Source organism: Plectropomus leopardus, chromosome 19 (assembly GCF_026936395.1).
Source record: "Plectropomus leopardus strain MGB_pleo_1.0 chromosome 19, ASM2693639v1, whole genome shotgun sequence".
In the NCBI taxonomy this organism is placed as follows: Eukaryota; Metazoa; Chordata; class Actinopteri; order Perciformes; family Serranidae; genus Plectropomus; species Plectropomus leopardus.
This window is the reverse complement of record NC_142194.1, coordinates 5,373,002-5,392,121: the sequence shown is the minus strand read 5'-3', so window position 1 is coordinate 5,392,121 and position 19,120 is coordinate 5,373,002. Positions and strand designations below refer to the sequence as shown.

General features: G+C 40.0%; 1 long non-coding RNA gene across 1 annotated transcript; it reads right to left on the bottom strand.

The window, feature by feature from the left end:
• Positions 1–14,881: 14,881 nt before the first annotated feature.
• On the bottom strand, positions 14,882–16,009 carry LOC148186286 (uncharacterized). Its single transcript, XR_015774907.1, has 2 exons — positions 15,803–16,009; positions 14,882–15,211 (listed from the first exon to the last, which is right to left on the bottom strand). It is a non-coding gene; the product is annotated as an uncharacterized LOC148186286 (long non-coding RNA).
• Positions 16,010–19,120: the final 3,111 nt, after the last annotated feature.

Here is a 19,120-nt window from a genome sequence, read left to right as displayed (position 1 = left end):
CTTGGTCTACATGGATCTTGCCAAGTTTCTGATTTTGAATCTTGACTTGAATGCCCATTCCATCGCACTTTTTCGAGTCTAAGGTTTTATCCTAAACCTGATCTAACCTGCAGGGACACTAATTCATAAGATATCACACAAAATGTTGTATGACGTTACGCTGAAATGTTAGTATTATTAGTTTTGTGTTTCATGTTTTTTTCCTCAGCCCTCAAGTGGCAAGAATGATTAATTGTTGCAGTTTCCATGTGATCAAAAACACACATTTGTTGGATTATGACTTCCATCAAAATTTTTAAGTCTACCTTCCCCCTCACTATTCATTCCTGAATCAGCAAATTAGGCTTTCAGAGAGGGGGGGCGTCTTCTCCTCCTCCTTTCCCTCCCCCGCACAAACCAAAACAATCCATTTACTTTGATTCCCTCCTTCTTCTCTGCCAGCTGCTGACACTGTAATTGCATCAATTAGAGGTGAGGAGGTTCAGAGGTGGTTCAGTCCTGCAGAGCCATCACGTGGGATTGAACCACCTGAGGCCATCGACATCGGCAGATGCTCTGCTTCACTGTGCATCAGATTCACTGATTTACCAACCAAAACACAATCAAGTGATGGAAGTTTGGAAGTACAACACTTTATTTAAGTCAGTGGCAATAACTCTTCAATACTGTAGTTTGTTGTCATTTTCATATATTTAATGACCCTAAATAATCATTATCTGATTCAAAAAAATATCTGTATGTGCATATATACTTATTACCTGTATGTTTATATGAAGCAAGAATAATAAGATGCGTCATGTTTTAAATGAAATGCAACACAATCTTCCACAAAAACTTTGATTTCTGTCAATATTTTTTTGAGAAATATTTTCGCTACAAACACATCAATGTATAAATATACAGGTTGTGGCTCTTTGTTTTTACATTCACAATTTAATTTAAAGTCAGCATAAATGATTTCTGACATGTCACATAACAGTTTAATATAACAGCGTCATTTCATGACCAACAGAAACCATTAACCCTTTAAAACCTGAGGAAAATGGCTTGATTTCTCTCAAAGAAAGGGAAAGAAGGCAATGAGCAATTTCACAAAGAAAATTACCCCAAAGTTAGCAAGAAATTAATCAAAACTTAAAATTCCATGAAGTTAGCAATAAACATAAGAAGAAAAGTAAAATTACAAAAACAGGAAATTTCCCCAAGTTATCTGATAATTTTCTAGTAATTATCTCCCTTGCTCACTCCTTCTCTCTGTTTTAAGATATTTTTCAAGTTATTTTTGTCACCTTTACAAATCTGTGCCAAGTTAGTTTTTTTTTCCCCATGTTTTTGAAAAAATTCAAACCAATTTGCTCACTGTTTAAAGGTTTAAATGCTTCAGAAAGGAATGCAGCACAAGAAAACAAATATCTGTTGATCCAGCTTTCAGAGGCTTATTAAACCTATTTGTGGCAATTCTTAAGCGTTCAAATCCACTTGTTTTGCCACAAATCTCTTAAATTGCCACATAAATATTATGCAACAAATACAAGTCCACTCTACAGGTCACACATTGTTGACCTGCTTACTGTGTGTGTGTGTGTGTGTGTGTGTGTGTGTGTGTGTGTGTGTGTGTGTGTGTGTGTGTGTGTATGTGTGTCCCTGCTGCGCCATGTTTGTCTTGCTTGACATGATGAGATAATGACTTGTTGCCTGCTCAGAGGCCTCCTGCTGAGTTTTCTTAAATGCTGAATGTCAAAACAGACATAAATGCATGCGCATATAATATGAAGAGACACCTACACGCACAGACGCAAGCACACACACACACACACACACACACACATCTCGACTTCTGTGACCTCACCGTCCCTGGTATTTACATCACTGAGCTCATTAAAACTTTCAAGGATGTCTTTTGCAGAATCATCTTGACACAGCAGCTGGTCCCTGAATAAATTAGCATCATGATGTGGTGTTTTCAGCAGCTGAGACACACTGTGGACATGTGGAGGCATCAGTCCGCTGACGACAAACACTCCACGACTGAGATTCTCCGAGTAGAAGGTGTAAAAGACACCGTGTTGCAGCTGAGAAAACGTGCTGTTTTGCTGACAGCACCGCACACTTGATTGACTTGCAGAATTGGAGCCGCGATCCATCCAGAGGGGGGAAAACCTGTGGGAGCTGCACGTGCATCGCCTTTGTTTGCATGTTTCTGTCACACACTGAGCAATCTCCCCGTTTTCCTCTGTGTCTCTCCTGTCTCTCTCCTGTGGTATTCTGCATTTGGTACAACATGGCTTTACTTAACTCACCCTTTTCTCGTTTTCCATTCGCAAAAGTTGTAAATAATATTCATTCAAAGTTCCAAGCAAACTGAGATGGGACTAGATGGTGGATTAAAACCCTACAGACCACTGATTGGTCGGAGAGAATCGTGACAAAAAGGGTCCGTTTACACGGCAAAGGTTCTTGCATGAAGCATAAAAGCGAAAAAGCAAACTTTTTGCTGCGGTTTCGCCTTTCGTTAACACGACAGCAGCGTTTTGGGGGCCTAAAAACTTTTGAAACCTGGTTCCAGAGAGTAATTTTTTGAAAACTGCACCCCTTCTGTCGCTGTGTAAACTGGCAATGTGTAGATCCTGTGATGAACTTCTCCTCATGATAACACTCCAAGAAGCATGGCGATGGATGTTCAAAACATCAGCAGATTTATTTCTGTTGCAGCCACAGCACTAGCTGTCATTATTTCCAATAGAAGGCAACGTAGGCGTTTTACGCAAGCGATAATGGAAAGACAAGCCCCTTATACGTGGGAACGACCACATATGAGGGATTTCTGGGAGATTATAGTCCACGATTTCACAGAGGAATCGTGGATTCAAAACTTCCACATAGCCATAGCATCATGTGACCTATAAAAATGAAAAAAAAAAAAGTGTTTCCATTACATTTTTGCAAAATATGGCTTTTTCAAACCACTTGAAATACCCCCTAATGTGAGTGTAAAACTATTTTTGAGATAAATGGGAGTTTGTTTTTTTTTAATTTACAACATTTCCATTCTGCGTATTTTATATATTTTTATATCGCGCAATTTGAGGGCTAATGGTTCCTTGAACATACAGTCATACAGGTGCAAACAAAATATTAGGCTGATGGGTCCAGTAGTTTGCAATTTGCTGCGGACAGACTGATACGCACACACGCACAGATACACATGGACGATCCCCTCTGGGATTCAAAAGTCATCCAGTAGTTTTTGAGACACTCAAATTCACAGATATGAACCTCACACTGACTCTAGAGAAAAACTCAGAGGATCACCAAATTTACGTGGATTTATCATCAGGGAACCAAGAACGGCAATTTATCCAGTACTTGGGGATAGCCTGACAAACCGACTCGTCCACACTGGCGTTCACAGAGCCATAGCGCCACTAAAAACAGGAACACAAATTTTGATCAGTCAGCTGAGGGACATAAACAGCCCTCCTGCTTCTTTTTCTCCTCAAAAACACAAAAAAAAGTTATAAAATATCTGGATAAATAACAACAGAGCCGTAACGCTCTGCTGCTGCAGTCTCCATACAGCCCCCATGATGAAAGGCAGCAGGGCGCTGGGCACAGATCCAAGCCTCTTAAACACGTCCAAACGGAGCCTGGACATAATTTTTCCGTCACCATGGCAACCCGGAGTCAGCAGTCACTAAAGGGTGACCCGTGAGGGCAGCTGTGGGGGTCAGATTGCTTTCTGTGGCTGTATGTCCAATCCAGCGACGGTTACTGAGCAGGCGGGGAGATTAGAGGAAGAAGCTCGGATCAATACTGGAATCCTGATATCTGTCTCTTTTCGCCTTTTTTTCACTTCGTGTGTCTGTATTTAATACCCTTCAGTTATAGAGTTGTTGACAACCTCTTGTTTTGTTTTCACTTTCACTTTACTATCTTGGTATGGATGAAAGTATCTCAAATTTCACACCAACTGTGTCTTTCCCGGAAGTCGACCTTGTTGTCATTGGTGTGGATGCGGGGGCGGGGTGTTGTTGTTGCAGGGGAGAGTTGTTGTTCGTACCGGACACACTGCAGAATGAAAGTCCTTTGTGGGTTGAAAAGGGACAATGTTTGTGGGAGGGCTGGATTAGTTGCTTTAGCTTTTATTCCCAAAAGGTCGTAAAGCTGCCACTTGGCCTTCGTTTAGAGCCGAGCCTGCAGGACTGAATGGATGTGGAGGGATTGAAGCTTGACTCAGTGTTTCACCCTCGGGGCCGTGAGTGAACAAACGTCGCCGCTGTATTTCTTAGATGTGAAGAACACAGTGTCACAGTAGGTGGGGCCCCTGCGGTTGTATGAAATTTACCTCTGAGGTGACCCCGCACCAAAACATATGGATATAATCATCCGTCTTTTTCATTCTTCGCCGGCGGCTATAAGACGTAATCATTTCCTTTTTATTTGTGAAGAAAGGGAATCACATCAGGGGTCAGGGAGCATTTAATCATATTCATAAATACACTAAAAGTCAGAGTGAAGGATGATTCATCGCTCATGGGAACCATGAGGAAATTATGGGCCTCCTATTCTCTGGGATTTAGACTGTACGTCCAAACTTTTCAGCAGCAAGGGGGATTTAAAAAAATGACCTCATGGATGATTTCATGCTTCCACGTGAGCTCTCAGAGGGTCGAGATTAAATCACTTTTTAAGAACTTTGTTGATGCCGTTTTCATAAAGCCATGCACAATAGTGTCATTTTGAACATCTGATTTTGGATCATTATCCAGCATTGGGAACTGGAAATAAGATTTGTGACATATTTTCTTCTGTCTTGATTTGGCTGAGATTAATCAGCCCCAGTTTCTAGAGGACAATGTTGGCATTGTATGTTTCTGTCAACCACCTACATTTGTACATTACATCAGTTGACTTGGTCACGGTGAGGTGGAGGGGATGTTGATGGCATAACAACTCGACGGATGCCTGACAAGCTGCAGACCTCTTTTTGAGACCAGGTTGTGATCTAACGAGTCATTGCTGAAATTACCTTGCATGGCCTCAAACAATCTGAGTCAATAGTTCCCGTCCGTCTATTTCCATTTGTAACAACCTATCAGCAGGTAGCACCATGAAAATTGATTGTTTTCTACAGAAATCACTGCTTTGTCTGCTAGAAATGTTAACCCCAAACCAGATATTTTAAACCAAAACATGATCTTTTCCTAACCACAAGAAGTGGTGTTTGTGCCTAAACCTGACCACACGTTCACCAGGTATCCATAGTTTGCAGAAACGTACAATGTCAACATTTTATCTGGTGATGGGTTGAATTAATCCACTATACTCCCACACCGCCACCCAAGGTCTACCCCGATCCCACAGTGGGATTACCCAGAAACCCATCTGGTGCTTGCCAGCCAGCAGGGTGTACATGATCAGTTCCCAGTGGCCAAAAAACACCAGCTCTTCTTAATCCCGACTATTAACACCGTTTAAAACCAGACATGCCTCCGAGCTGTAACCCAGATAGCTGTGGATCAGACGTGCTGTGAGGTGCTATATCAAGATCAGAGCTGTTTATTTGTGTCAAGCTGCCAGTGGGCGGATCTGGGAATGTGCTGACCTGGGAGTATGAGGCTTGATTTAATGTAATGGGATGATCTGATATGGTGGAGTGAGACAAAAATAATTAGCGCTGTTAAAGATGGACTCAGAGATCACACTGTGACTCATCGCATGCTGAAAGAAGAAGCCACAGGACGAGCAACAGTGGAGACCCTCTCCCTGTTTGGACTTACATGCAATAGATGTCGTGTGGATAGAATAAAGAACTATAATTACCGCCTCACGGTTGTTTGCCTCCACGAAACAGTCAAGTTGCATTTACAGTTTACATCCATGTCAGTGAAAACATGGATACCTAACACAGCAGCACAAAAGATGTATACAATCAGCACAGTTTCAAGGCAGACACCCAAGATTAGTGTCACCAACTTAGAATCTGACAAAGTTGAGTAATGACGAAAAATAAAATCTCATCATTATATCCTGTCAGTTCAGTTTATGACTAAATGATACAATCCCTCGCACACTGTGGCATTTGTGTGATATTTTCCCACAATCATCACATGATTTTGTGAGTTATGGCCAAAAAGGTTGTTGTTGTATGAGGTCACAGTGACCTTGACTTTTGACCTTTGACTGCTGAATTCTAATCAATTCATTCTTTAGTCCAAGTGGACGTTTTTACCAAATTTGAAGACACACCCTTAAGGCCCTCCTGAGATATTGCGGCTACAAAAATGGGACAGATGCAGGGTCACAATGACCTTGTTAACCAACTTCTAATTAGTTCATTGTTGGGTCAAGGTAGAAATTTGTGCCAAAATTGAAGAGGTTCCTTCAAGGTGTTCTTGAAATATCTTACCTGCAAAAATGAGACAGCCAAGGTTACTGTGAACATTGTGCACCAAAATCTAATCATTTCAATGTTAAGTGCAAGTGGATGTTTGTGCTAAATCTTAAGAAATTCTCTTAAATCGTTCTTGTGGTATTGTGCTCATAGGAATGACACAATCACAAGGTCACAGTAACCTTGACCTTTGACCTCCAAACTGTGGATGTTTATGTCAAATTTGAGGAAACTCCCTCAAGGCCCTTTTGACATATTGCGTTCACAAAAAAGAGATAGCTACAGGATCAAGGTAACCTTGACCTTTGACCACAGCCTTCTAATTAGTTCATTGTGGAAAATTGTGGACTTTTGTGCCAGATTTGAAGAAATTCCGTCAAACTGGTCTTCAGATTTTACATTCAAGAGAATGAGATGGATGCAAGGATACAGTGACCTCGACTTTCAACCACCAACTCCTTATCAGTTCATTGTTGAGTCCAAGTTAACATTTGTGCCAAATTTCTATCAGAATATAAAGTTGTACAGTGCAAACTGGGGCGCCAACCTCTCAAACAAGCTGACAAAGTGTGGATCATTCCAAAACATGAGCAAATGAAAATTGTGCCGGATCATTTTACAGCCAACAAATTCGAGGTGATATAGTTTCAAGTGAATGACCACATCCCCTTGTGGGGATGAACTCAGCACTGTAGTAACTGGAGGACCGGGGTTTAACTGCGGAGCCTCAATAGAAAGAGACGCTCCTCTTTATCCGAGCATGATGCCTGTTCTGGCTTGGAGCGGCAGCCTGACAGTCTGGCCAACTTCAAACTCTCAAACAGTGAAATCTTTGATAAAATAACACGAGTAAGTAACAAAAGGAATGCTGTGACGGCTTGTGAAAGACCGGAGCACGGCTGGGATGAACAAAAAGACCACTATGAGCGCCTCATTTGGGAGACCAAGCCCCAAATACCAGATCTGATCCGCATGGGTTCCCCTTCACAACCTTGGTTGAGATTCCTGGGTTCTTCTCCACAATGCAGTGTTCAGTCTATTGTGCAAACACAATGAGTATTCATAACTCCAATATTCTTTAACCCTTCAACACCTGAGCAAATTGGCTTGATTTCTTTCAAAAACATGGGAAAAAGGCAAAAAGCAACAAAAGAAATGTCCCAAAATTAGCAAGAAATGTATAAAAAGTACAAAGAAATTATCTAAAAATGTGTAAAATAATAAATAAATAAATAAGATTAAAAATAACATTGGCTTGAAAAAAAGTGCTTTAAAATTATAATAATTAAATAATAATAAAACATAATTTCACACTATGACAATTATAAACAAAGTTTTTCCCAGACTTTTTTCTTTTTTAAAATAATTTTCTAAATCTACTAATTTTTTTTGTAAATTTTGGAACATTTCTTGCCAAGATCCTTGTTGGCTTTATTTGGCTTTATTTGTGTTTTTGAAAGAAATCAAACCATTGTGTTCAGGATTCAAAGGGTTAAATACTGAGTTTGGCATTTTCTTTTTGTTTTCACGTTTTGTGTACGAAGGTATGATGATTCTGCAGCTTTTCCATTTTTCTAATGAAGCTGGTTTAGGAAATATTGGTGCAAATAGCATCTTCAGCAGAGTAACTTTTATGGCCTGGCAGGAAAATAAATGGATCTGGTCCATAATGTGAACTGAGAGTCTGATGAGGTAACGAGACGCAGGTGAGCAGGTGAGCTGTGATGTAACTGCAGGGCTGATGAAGGAAGTGGGAACAGGAGTGTGTTTGTTTGGGGAAAAGTAGGTTACTAAACACTGGCATTATGGCATTTATGCACAACTTTGACCAAATAAGTGCACAAGCCAAAACACATCATTTTTAGTTTTCAACTTTAAACTCATGAGGATAGAGGTTTGTGATACATCCGCACAGAAAATACTACAAAAATATTGAAGAAGTGCTACAGGAGCTCAGAACCCATCTAAATGTTTAACGGACGCATTTCCACGAGCAAAATTAATCTGCTGATGAAGACTCTGTGATGTGGTTTAAAGCTCCAGAACAAGCAAGTAAGTGGACTTTGAGTTGAGATTAAAAAAATATGGATTTTTATAATTTACTTAAGTGTTAAATGTCAAAACAAATCTGCGGTGCTGGAATAGTACATAAAAATATGTTGTTTAACATTTTAAAAAAAGACACAAGTGACTTACAACCATGTCAATTTTGTGACAAACACACTTTATAGTGCAATGGATTTGCAGCACAGAGCTTCTTCTTTGAAGTGTGGTTAGACCTAACGGACTGTTCTTAATTTGTCAGAGGGGGGTTATTTTGACCCTCCTCAAAGCTCCAAATATCTTTCCTTGAGCCTCCCTGAGCGATTCGAGGAAAATGCATGAAGCTTTCGTCCCACATGTTAAAAGGACCGTCGGAAATGTGAAAATCCAACAATAATTTCTGATTTTACAGGTCATAGTTGTGATAAATTGTGTCATTTTAGCAAATTTTATTTTAGCCTGCATGCATGTTTGGAAGGCAGGTTTAGAAAAAAGAAAAAAAAATGGAAAAAAAAAATAATTCACCAAAAGGGAGAAAAAAAATCTTCAAAAATCACAAAAAAAAATTTTTTTTTAAATCATTAAAAAGGAAAAACAAAGTTGCCAAAAAAATGTTTACTCTTATGTGCAGACCTAATGACTAAGGACAGATCTGGGCCCAGTGGTTTTTAGACCCATAATTTAGAAAAGAAAGTAAAGGAGGACTAACATGAAACAGACAGTCTTTGACTGTGATCAACCCATCACAAGCAGAGAGAAAAACCTTCCCAACACGTCCGGTCAGTAGAGGATGATTTGTTTGGCCATGAGCTCCACAGCTCACGTGCAGTTTCACTCCCACGTGTTCCCTCTATCTGTACAAGGCCGAGAGGAAAAAATCTCATCGCCAGCCCATTTACAGCTGGTCCTGTGTCCAGGGGGGAGCCACAGCACGGGGGTCCCACACTTGACAGAGCTCTGATCTTGATCTGCCAGGCGGGACGCGGTGTCAACAAAAAGCTACGCGGGGAGAGACGAAACAACCTCGAGGATGGAGGAGAGTTTAAGGTGGATTGAGTCTGTTTTTCTTTTATCACAGCTGCAGTTAAATGCATTAACAAGGTCCAGATGTGTCCAGAATCACTCATTCATCAGTGTTATATACAATAAATACATCAATATTTTCATAATTTTGTAGGTCATTTTCTTGTTTACTTTTGTTTTTATTTTGGCTAATTTTCAAATGATTTTCTTCTAATTTTTGTTCTAATTTGGACCATTTCTTGCAATGTTCTCACCATGTTTTTGAAAGAAATCAAACCAATTTGCTCAGGTTTCAAAGGGTTAAGTATTTGCACTTTATACCTGTGCTCCACTACACTCCAGAGTGAAATATTGTACTCTTTCCTACACTGATTTGACATTTACTTTGCATATTAAGACTTTACAGCAGAAAAAAAAACTATTGAAGATAAAAGCCAATAACAGAGACATAATTCAGCCCTCTATCTCATCCAACATCCCTTTACATCAGGGACATTGTATGTGTTTAATCACGTCTACTGACACCCTCTGTGGGTAAGCGACATACACAGAGTCCCTTCGAAGTTGCTTTAATCCTGTTACATAGACCTGCAGCTGGGAGTGTTGTCAGGAATCACCATACGAGACCAGCAGGTCACAAATAACCCTAAGTCCCGTCTAGACAGGACAGCTAATGGACTGTAACACCCTGCATGTGCAGACCCATGCCCTGCCAAATCATTAACGAATTATGTGTGAAAGACTCGAGCAGGAGAAGAGGAACACTTTATGCTCTTCCTGTCGATATAATCAGTTAAAAGGTGCAGTTTACGAGAACTAGCTCTCTGTTGTTAGTAATTAAACAAGTTTAATTATGAGTTCTGCCCGGATACATGCACTGTCATTTTTCTCTCGCTAAGTCTGGAAGCTGTTCTGTTTTTAGCTGCACAGATTGGCATAAATCTCCACATCGGCTCCCAGCATGTGCGCATGCAAAGAGAGAGCGGTTAAAATGTAATTTTGATGAAAATGTTTGAATGTGTTAATCACTGTTCGTCAGACTGCTTTACCAATTGGGTCGTCACCCTGTTCCCAGAGCCATATGTTCTTGACATAAACTATAGAAGATGGCTCCCAATTCAGGGTCTGCATCCTTCGGAGGCTGCATTTGAAGGCCGATTACGTCACAGCGCTGCGTGAAGGCTGTCCCATTTGGTCACAATTCGAAGGCTCCTCCTTACGCAGCCCACAAACGGACCTTCTTTTCCCTCTTTTTGGAGGACACATCACTACTATCCTTCACTGCGCGCCCGCGATCTTCAAAAATAATTGTCATAATGGCGGCACAGAGCGGAGATCAGAGCGTTGATTTAAGTTGATGTGGGTTTTTACAGATATGTTAAACTTAGAGGGACATTAAAATCTCATAATTTCCTTCATAATACGTGACGTTAGTAATGCTAACACGTAGCCACCTAGCATACTAGATATGGGAATGTAGAGCCAGCTCGGCGCTGTCGCCCCGCTGAGCGAGGCTCTACCGCCCGGAGATAAATCAGCTTCCGACGCAGACAGAGGCACTTCTCCTCCTCCAGCAAAATTTAAATAAAAAAAAAAAAAGAAAGAAATAAAATCATTTCTTTGCTTTAGTAGCCCCCCCTTCGGAGGTTCCTCCAAAGTAGTCGCCTCCGAAGGATGCAGACGCTGAATTGGGACACAGACATAGACTCTATTAATAATGGACGTAGCTATCATGATGTCACACACTGGTTTGTCGACTCCCATTCTGGTGCCTTGAGTTCGGCATTTCATCTGTCACAATCTTGTTTTTTGGGATGCAGAAGTGACCATATATGGATGAGAGGCTGGTGTTGTGGAGGAGCGAGGGTTGGATCCATAGATTTATAATAACACCTAGATAGCAGATGCTAATATGGTACCGATTCATCTCAACCATAAAGATAGATGACACGCCTGCAGTTATTCCCGCTATCCTTAAGTGAGGTTAAAATATCCAAAACAAGGGTGTTGCCATCAACAAGGGTGTTGCCAACAAGGGGAGTTCCCGCCAAAACACCCATCTGACCAATCACGAGCAGCGCCATTGAATGCGAGTGCACAGATTGGCTGTTACAATTGTCAATCATGCCGAAAAAATCACCCTTTTTGTACCGAGCTTATTATAAAAACAAATACATGAACAAACATCAGGGTGATGGGAACTACCTTCAGTGGTAGAGACCATCTTTGGGAAAAATGTATTTGGCGTGTACCAAACTTTTTTTTAGTTTGGCCTATTCACTAACATGGAGGGGGCGGGCTTTATGACATATACTGCAGTCAGACACCAGGGGGCGATAGAGATCAAAAAGCTACACTTTGGGGGTGCTGTCATGTCGTCCATCTTTATATACAGATCCAACAGAGTAACTCGCCTGGTGCAATACGCTGAAAAAGTTTTTAGCTTCCGTGTTTACTTTCGATGTATGTAATCCACTGAATATGCGCACTATCCCGTCAGCCCCGCTCGCCTCACAGACTTTGTGATGATGTCACAGATTTTCAAAATACTTTTCTTGGCTTCAGAAACATAACAAAAAGTCAAAGAAAAGAAGAAAAAGTACAAACATAAAGTCATCGTTGCCCTCAAAATCTCCCGTAAACTTTTCTAATAACAGCAGTTTACGTACTTGTGTGAATGTTTGTAAACATGTGTACCCGTTAACTCTACTTTTATAATCACCAAATTTTATAGCATTTTCATCTTAATGAGCTTTTTTTCTATTCTGGCATTTGACACTAAATGAAGCTGGGGAGGCACACACGACAAAAATCTGAAGCTGAACTTGAACCCGAAATGCCCCATTTTTAGCGTGCTAAACATATTAACGTAACTATTTCTCAAAGTAATCAACACAGTATGTAAACAAAGGACAGAATATATTGTCCTGCAGATCCTGAGAACTCATCAGTGTCAAACTATTTCCACATTTTTCTGCCTTTCCTTATCATTTTCAGCGGTACATTGTTGATGAAAGAACAGAAAACATTTCCTTCATTTCCCTCGTTATTTTTCCACATGGTGCAACGTGCTGAAACGCAGCAGAGTTGGCACCAGTACTTTTTGTCTTAGCGTGCAGCCATATATATTTATTTTACAGTGACACCAGGGTGCACACATGAAACCATCATGCCATTTCCAAGGAGGGAGGGGGGCACTGTGCTTTCTTTTGTCTGTTGCCTGAGACACCCCCGCTTCCATTACTATAATACGAGAGGAGAAGCAGGAAAGTAAATGGAAAGCCATTGTGTGAATGCTTTTCGGAATATGTCCCATGGCACACATTTAAATCACCCTAAATGGAGCATCCAATGATCTGTAACTGTGCAGAGGAGATTGACTCAAACAGCTTCCGCCGGCCCTCTTTCATTAGGAACTTATTAAACCTGAATGGAAACTCGGAGAGTGCAACAGTAAAAAAAAAAAAAAAAAAAAGAAGAAAGAAAAGAAACGCCTCAGGCATCAGTTGAATGCGACTAAATACCCTGTCATTCTGTCAAGGGCAGGCTGCAATTTTAGGGAAATGCAGAGGATTTGAGGACTGCAGCGTGGCACTTGCTTTTACTTGAGTATAGTTTTATTACGGCAATAGAGGCCACGATTTGCCATTCCATTCATTATTCACCAGCTGTGTTTTATCTACGCACATACTGGGATTTAGGCTATAACAGCTGGGAGGAAAAACTGCACGTTATCAGGAAAATACACTGAATATCTAAATATTTGTTGTGGGGAAGGAGAATAAAATGCAATTTGTAGCCGTGAGCGAGCGCCTGGGCATCGGCCAAAACACTGACAAACATGAAACAGACTTTGATTGACCTTCATCATGTTGATAGAAAGCCAGAAAACAAATCTTAATCATATTTAGAAAAACATTAATCTGCAATGTTCTTAAAATTCATTTACACCAGTTGGGTCACGCTAAATAACTCATCAGATGTTATAGCTGGTTACAGCCGGCTCATTTTGATTTATCCAACAATAAAAGATGTAAGACGTATAAAGTGCTTCCTTATCCAAACAATCCCTGCTGAAAAAAAAACAGCTTGACCAGCTTATGATAAGATAAAATAAGATAAGATACCATAGGATATGAAGCCTTTACTAACACTGTATGTAAATACAATGAAATCGTGAGTGCCCCTCTCAGCAGAAAATACAAAAAGAACACAAAAAAATTTCACACTACAACACATACACATAATCACCAATCCTAAAACCAGTCATAACACAAGGGCAGGGAAAAGTGCGTTAGTATAAAACATAAAATAAACAGAATACATAAAATGACACATATTGCACAATTAGCAGTAGTGTTGCACGTCCACAGTGATATGTATGTCTATAAAAATGTAAATGTTAAATGCGTTACAGAGTCATTATGTGTGTTGGTGGAGAAAGTACCATCTTATTTGACCAGTTTAAAGTACGTTGGCGCATGATTTTGGTGGTTTAGCCGGTCATATCAGCTTGTGATATGGTTTATCCATTGAGGTTCCAGTAAGATTGAAACCAAATCAATGAAATAACAATTTCATGAGGGGGAAGTATGAAAAGCAAGAGGCATAAAGTAATCAAAGAGCAGGAAGAACTGAGTTAGGACCATCCAAGACCATCTTCAACCAGCTAAAACCTGCTCAGTAGTGTGTGAAGCCAAAAAAGCTCTTTTCCCACAGAATGAAAATACCGTTATGTTTCACATTATGGGGTCCGTAGAGCGCAAGCAAGAGTGGCTGAGCTGCTGTTTAGTGCTCCTTAATATTGAATACAATGATTTCATCTTGTCGTCTTCTAACTCTAGTAGACTTTTGAATAGTTATTTTGCTAATAACGAATGGATTGAACCTCGAAATGAAAATGAAATGAGTGTGAAATGAGTGATTTTTGGGCTCAAGAAAACGTCTTCAGTTGTTTACATACGTCTCTTTTACAATATAAGTCTGCGGGAGAACGTTTTGATGGTCACTTGATGGTGTAATTTCACTATTGGCCACCATGAAAATGGGCTTTAAAGCTGGTGCTTTAGCCGCTGTGGCAACTCAAATTCTGCCAACACAAACCCAGAATTCCCAGTGGGCTTGTGGCCAGCTGTGTAACGCCAACAACAGAAGTGTGCTGATCCATCTGGGACTCAGGGTAGTCCAGGATCCGACCCCCGGCACTCAGTGTCGCTCTGGCTGAATTCAAGGCCCCTTATGTACTGTTTTGTGTTGGTCGTCTGTTGGCGTTAGCAGTCTCTACCTCTTAGCTAATGTTAACTAGTGATGCACTCTGTTAACGCATGTAGGGGAGCTAAACAGGGGCACAGAAACACGCATAACATCACATAAAATTTGGCCCAAGTGCTTTAAAAATCAAGTTGCTAGAGGCAACAGAAAGTCTGGGAAAGTCTGTTTTTAATTCATAATACAACCTGTTCACCTGTTGGCTACAAAACACGATTAAGTTACATACAGAACCTGTAATAAAATCTAATTTTTTATTCCTGGAAGCAACATTTTCACATCACTGTCAGTGTAAAGCTGAGGGCTCGGTGTGCATCGGGGACAACAGCTCAGAAGGTGAAACCGGAGGACAGAGGAGGTGTGCATCGTATTTCTGGTCCTGGATGTGTTGCCTGGCGGTCGCTGCGTGCACGGGGGGAGAGATGACAGGCAGCAGAGGCCAGCAGTGACACTCGGTGCATATGCTCTCCTGACAGTCTGACACTGCAATGCAGAAACAGAGAGCGGAAGAGAGGGGGGAGGACGCAATTATAGGTGCACGCTGACACAAATAACTCTCGTTCTGTGGTGTAAAATTACTATTATTAGACAGACTCACACTGACATGATTGAATGGATATTAAGAATGCATGAAGAGTTCCCAGGTAATTTTCACACGCTGGGAGGAAAGATGTACTCGTTCGGCTGGTGACAAGTACATGTACAGTATGATGAATAATAGACAGAAAGGTCTGAATATTAGAACTATTATGTTCTTGTTGACACTCAAAATATCTGAGTTAGCTTTTTTTTAGAGTAGCTGAAACTATTATCTCTGTATTTTCAGTATTTTATTTTTTTCCATTACAATCTCAAATTCCACCTTTATTTAAACATCACTGGCCCACAGCTGTGAAGCCGGACTTTATGTATGATTAACCCAAAATTTACTAACATGTCTGCTGTATGTTTTAATATCAGATGAGGACGTGTTAATTATTCCAGAGATGCTCAATTATTTTTATCATGCTATATTGTGAGATTTTATTACTTTGTTCATCTGATTTTGCAAAAAGACTCCTGCTGTGGTCTTACCTCGTTTGCCTGATGATGGTCGAGTACCGAAACGTTGCAAATAAAGTGATACTGCAAGTTAGACAGTGTGCGGGAGTCCTTTTGCAGCTTTTCGGTCGATCCGTCCCTCTGCTGTGCACCTGTCTCATCTGACAGATGTGCAAAGTGTTATTTTGTGTGAGTTCATCTGAGCTCGTCCCTGCATTCATGTGCATATGGAAATGTATCACTGAGAAAGAGGCTTTGCATGTTTCCAAACACCAAAAGCCTCATGGGAACTGGCCCGCCAGTACATATCTCTCTGATTGGATTAACCTGAAGCTCGTCACGTTAGCCTCAGTGTGGCAGCATTAAACATGATTAACCAAGCTATTTTGGGACTGTTTCATCAGAAAAATGAGATTATATTGTTGTTCTTAATCTATCTACAAGGAACCACTTTGGCTTTGCAACAGTTTCTGTAAAATCAGACAAACTTTCTTTGAAAATAGTTTAGCAATGCTGCAATAATATATCAACCATTTCACAGCAGTGGTAACAATAGGCCATGTGAATAATATGCAAAATAAATGTAGTAGAAGAAGAGGAGGCACTGGGCCATTACACGCTGATGAATTATAATTGGTGTAAGCACAGTTTTGTTCAGGGCAAATTCCTTTATTAATAGTTTATAGTGTATGAGTGCACCACTGACTGAATTTAATACAGTTTTTGGGCCAATAGGAATACAAGCGTGTTTCCTGCGAGGCTCACGGCTTCTAACTTGCCTTCAGGCAGGAATCAGGGCCGCTCAGGGAGCACGAGTCAGTCTTTCACTCTGCAGCAAGAAACAAACATCGGGCTCATGTTTTTATCCCAGAAGTAGGTTGCTTCCTCTAATCTGCCCGGTAACAGTTATGCAGTGTGCATATGTATGTTGGAGTTGTGTGTACATGTGTGTGTGTGTGTCTGCGGGGTTCGGCTGTGTGCAAGCATGCATAAGTGTGCATGTTTGCATGTGCAGCCAACAGTGAGTGGGCTGAGAGGAACGGAGGAGGAGGAGGAAGAGTGGGAAGAGTAGGAGGAGGCCAGTGGTAAAAGCTTCAACAAAAGCTAAAGATAGTACAGCGCTCGCAGGCACTCAATGAAGCTTAGATTTCTCTGTCAAGGTTACACACACACACACACACACACACATGCAGGGGGACAGAGGGACCACAGCGAGGGCCTCGGAGAGCAGGAGAAGGCCTGTTTCACACAGAAAAAGTGAAACAACTGAGCAGATAATTGAGATAATTTAAGGGTTAATGTACATTTTTCAGAAAAAGCTTGTGCTAAATAAATATTTCTGATATACTGTAAGATAACAGTATGTTTAATAAATCACTGTCGGCAACACTATTGCATGTAGAATGGGAAAATTTTAGATTTATAGTTGGATATTGATTCTTAAATTAATCATTTAAGACCCTAAAATGACATTACTTTCCCTACTGCTTTGAGATGCCTTTCACAAGTATTTAAACCTTTGAACCCCAAGCAAATTAACCCTTTGAAACCTAAGGAAAGTTGGCTTGATTTCTTTCAAAAACATGTCATATGGCAATGAGCAACAAAGGATTAAATGACCCAAAGGAAAAAATAATTTTTTAAAAAAGAAAAAGAAAATTACCTAAAAATATTTTTTTTTAAAAGAAAAAACGAAAGAAACCTAAACAAACAAGGAATTAACTTGAAAAAAGTGCTTAGACATTATAATAATTTTGTAACTTTTTTTTAGTTTTTTAATTATGATCATTATGAATATAGTTTGCCAAATGTTAAGGGGAAAAAAAGCTAGGGAAAAACTATATTTACGATTATCATGATTATTTTATTATTATGATTACAGATTTAAAATTATGTTACAAAATTGTTATATTTTTTAACAAGCACTTTTTCCAGGTAATTTCCATGTTTCTTTAATGTTTCTTTTCTTTTATTTTATCTATTTTTTATTTGTTTGTTTGTGTAGGTAATTTTCTTGTACTTTTTACTGATTTCTTTCTAATTTGGGGAACTTTTCTTCTTTTGTTGCTCATTGCTTTCTTCCCATGATTTTGTGAGACATCAAGCCAATTTGCTCAGGTTTTAAAGAGTTAACCAGTTCAGCTGTTGACCTACCGCAGGAAGAAGTTTCCCTGTCTGGGTGGATTAACAGCATTCTCCCAAAACATATTCCCTTATTTAATATTTTTAAGATAGTGATAGTAGTTGTCTAAAATCAAAAATCTCAGAAGCAGGGGACGAATGTCGGCACATCCAGGCAAAAAATACTCAGCTGCAGGCACAAAGGAGGTCTGCACACTGTCGGGCTCCTAATCCAAACAGCTGGAGCCCAACAGTGTGCAAATCTCATTTGAGCCGTGCAGTAAAATCCAAAATCTTTCATGGATGTTCAGTTTAGTTGAGGTCAGGTGACTCTCCATGATTCACATAATTTCCCTATTCTGTCAAGCCCCTTTTTATATGAATTTTCCTTTTAAAGAGTTGCTGTGGTATTTTTAAACTTGGACCCTATTTTACATGTTTTTCTGTCAAAGCGACCACTGAAAACTGTATTTTTTTTAAAAATGGGCCAGTATGGAGCTTGAACAGGCTGTGAGTTTTATTCTGTTTCAGTTGACTTTAAAAGTGTCTTATATGATGATACAAATATTGATTATCTAAATAATTAGGTAGTTCGATAGAGAGATACTTGTATCTTGTATTTGTCCCGGTGGGGAAATTATTTTGCAGCAACAGTCACTTGACATTTTCATATATCGACATAACAAAAGTAAACACATCAGTAAAAGTACCAAACACTTACACCGCACCTTACATGATTAGACAAAAGAGATTTTCCTATTTAACGAAAAGGTTTATCTCTGTGGGGATCGTTTAAATGTTGTCGGACATTTAGAATAACAATCTGAGCCTTTCAGTGACAAAAAAAACACTTTAATGGACGTAAATTGATAGTGAAAAACATCTCCAGGGTGGTTACATTGCAACCCGTTTTCCCGCCGCCATCTGCAGCACTCTTACTCAATATTGGACCAGTTTCAAAAGTTGCTGTTCCCATTAGTTACTCAGACACAAAAACGTGGAAAAATATGGTGCAAGTTGAGAAATACCAAATTTACCCTGAGATGTTCCAGCTGTCTGCATATCTAAACTGTCATATTAAGATTTACGTAAACTTGAAAAAAGACTAAAGCTACATTTCCCCTGTATAGAAGTGTGTAACATATGTTCGATTGCATTTATTTGACTCAACATCCCCACAAACCCTCGAAGACTGTTGATTTACGGCGCTGCTGAACAGAACAATATGGC